This window comes from Oncorhynchus mykiss, chromosome 26 (assembly GCF_013265735.2).
Source record: "Oncorhynchus mykiss isolate Arlee chromosome 26, USDA_OmykA_1.1, whole genome shotgun sequence".
Lineage (NCBI taxonomy): Eukaryota > Metazoa > Chordata > Actinopteri > Salmoniformes > Salmonidae > Oncorhynchus > Oncorhynchus mykiss.
This window is the reverse complement of record NC_048590.1, coordinates 28,128,355-28,131,752: the sequence shown is the minus strand read 5'-3', so window position 1 is coordinate 28,131,752 and position 3,398 is coordinate 28,128,355.

Here is a 3,398-nt window from a genome sequence, read left to right as displayed (position 1 = left end):
TTCTCTGTGAGAGCTTCCCATGGCTGGAATACACTGCCATCAGACACACATAACTGCACCACATATCACACTTTCACAAAATGCTTGAAGACATGGCTAAAGGTCAATCAGATTTGTGAACATGGTCCCTAGCTGTGTGTTGCCGCTTTCCATGTTGTCTGTTGTCTGTAGCTTGTGAGGTGTGGAAACACTTTGTTGCTTTTATGAATTTTGTCTTGCTGCTTTTTGTTTTATGTTGCTCTGTCTGTATGCTACGTCTTGCTTGTCCTATGTTGCTCTGTCTGTATGGTATGTCTTGCTTGTCCTATGTTGCTATGTCTTGCTTGTTCTATGCTGCTATTGTCTATATTGTAATTGTTTTTAATAACCTGCCCAGGGACTGCGGTTGAAAATTAGCCGGCTGGCTAAAACCGGCACTTTTACTGAAACGTTGATTAATGTGCACTGTCCCTGTAAAAATAAAAAATAAACTAAACTAAACTAAACTAACACTGTAAACGTGTGAAAATGTTTTATTATTTCCTAATAGTTGCTGGTTGAAAATACAATCTACACAGGACCTTCTAATCAGCAGGTTTGCATGGGCGGGAGTTTCGGCTTTTCATGGTGACATCGGTTTATAGTCAAATAACAAATAGAGTTCTGAACCTTTCTGCCAATGACAGCTAGTTTTTATTTTCCCCCTCCCCACTCAAACCACCCCCAGATAGTCTTAGCAAAATTATTGCCTGAAAGATAGGTTTTTTCTAAAAAGCTATTTTTGACCATTTTTATGAAAATTAATTACGGTAAGGTACTTAATTGTAACCCAGAAATGATTTGATATTGATGTAAAAATGGCTGCATTGAGCCTTTAATGAGCATGATGGCCAATGACGAATGTACTGGTCAAATTACCAAATGCATAAAGAAAACGTAAACTGTTAGTAGAGATAGATATGTTTAATTTTCCCTCTGTTATGGGGCTGATGTTACGTTTAATTGTTATGGTATTAGGCCAGGCCTGATCTGTATTGAGACCCTAGGAAGGCAGTGGTATGGAAATAGGTGTCTCCCCCTAGAGGGACAAAGTGGTAATGCTTCTTCTGACCTCAGTCCATTAGGTGTCAACTCTGTCCCATCACTATGGACAAGAAAGTGCTCAAGCTCAAGCATGGGTAAGGTCTCCTCTAAGCTTAATGAATATAAATGACAACATTTAAGATTGCAACGTGGCAAACCACGTAAATGATCCATAGATCATTTACGTAATTTCATTATTTGGAAAGTATGTCTCATTGGTTGAATTTAAGAGTTTTCACAGCAATATTGAATCCTTCACCCTATTCAATAGATGCTAAGGTTATATGCAAATGGATTTCATAAATCAGTTTAAGGACCAAAGGGTAATAGCTAGTGAATGATACTTATCAGACACCATAAGTGCTATTTCCAATAAATACTTAGAGCGGTTCATTCATATGGGGATTCAGGTCCTGATGGATATAGGATCATCACCTTGGAATGGTTCTAAGACAGCGCTTAAATCAACCTGTACGTCATCTGTCCCATAAAGGCTTGACCAATCTTTGAGGATAACACATCTTAATGGAAAATGTATTTTATGTTACATATTAGACTTCAGGTGTCACGGATTCATTCATCATGAACATCTATTCCTGACAAGGTATCACAGTGCCGTCTCATTTTTAAGAAAGCTTTTAGTACATTTTTGTTACTTTTACAAATTTGTAAAAAAAAGTGTTGTTCTAAACATGTATATGCTTTCTATTGTAGGTTTGTGGGGCGTTGTGGCCTCTATTTCGATGTTTTGGTATGTTTTTACAGTGCACACAAAAACATTTCCATGTGGAGTATGTCTATCTTCAATATGCCTGTGGAAATGATGTCGCCCTACTGCAGAGGTTTTATGTAATTAGCGCTACCTGTACCGTACAACTTTCCCATTCATATCAATTAAATTCGCTGTGTTCACCTGAACTTGTACCAATTTAATTTGGAGAGGGAAACATGATGAGGCTTTGGAGAAGTGATTGTTCACTGAGCTTTGGCTCATACTCTGCTGGAGTGAAACGCTGCACAACATTCTAGTGAGAAGGATCAGACCTTTCCTGCAATCTCTTAGCTCTACGCATACAGTCCTCCCTCCTTCGTGAGTGTTCATTACACACACAGTGCTGCAATCCATCTCACTAAAGCTAAAGCATACCATGACACAGTAGAGGCCTGGGCTGAAAACAAAAAACAACCTTTCAGGAGGAAAGAAATAGAAGAGGACCATCCTGAAGCAGACTCTGAGACAAACACTGAGACAAAAATGTATTGATTAGGTATGTGAGCATTTTGTTGAAGTTGATAAAAGGAATAGCTTCTCCACTATGTGAGGGATGACAGAAGTCCAAAACGTGGTGCTTGAGAGATAAGGAGCTGTCTGAACAGCAGGATGAACGTCCCTGTCAGTGTGATTTGTTTCTAAGCGGATGTCCTTAACTGGAGGTTATGTCCGTGTGTCCCTGGCCTGCTCTGACGTTCCCTATTGAGCTAACAGAGTGCCGTAATAAGACGATCACTTTTTCATCATCCCTTTGGAATGACTACAGATACCGACAGGCAGAGGGATTGTGGGAAAATCCACCCTGACATTTCAAAAGACCATTGCCAAGGGAAGGCTTCAGCGAAGGGTGCTCACATCTGCACAACTCCTCTCCTCCAAGGCGGCCTCTCGCACACACTCTGATTCTTAATCCCTTCCATTGGTCCCTTGGCCCGAGTTCTCTTATTTTCATTCTGTCTTTGGCACATCAAATAGTAAATCTGTTTGCAAATGTATATGTGTCCAGAGAGCATGGTGTTTATAATGCTCTTGTGCAGGAGCTGCATGGAGGGACCTACCAGATGTATAGGCCTGTTATTGTTTGTGTTTAATCCTCAGGCCTACATTCTGTAGAAATATACAATTGTCTTTCATGGTATGAATGTTAAGATTAACACTAATATTCAAGACATTGTAATAATCACCAGAAGAGCATCTCTGTTAACTCTGTTACTGCAGTTGCAGTTTAGTGCCTCCTCAGACATAACATAAGGCTTGCACCAGATGCCTCGTTAAGAGAGTAAACTCCTCTTCTTTTTCACCATGAGTTACAACAGCAGCCTCGACTACGTCTTGCTGATACTTAAATATTAAAACGAGACTTGGGGCCCACCCTGTCTACCCTCTTCAGATCTCTGGCCAGAACGGAACTGTAAATTGTGCGACCTCATGAAATATCTGAGCAATATGTCAGAGCTGAGATAGCTGAGGCATGAATGTGGAAACGGAGCTTTGATGCAAGTGACTGCACTATATCACAACATATTACTTCCCTTGGCATTGAAACAAACACAGCCGAGCCAGG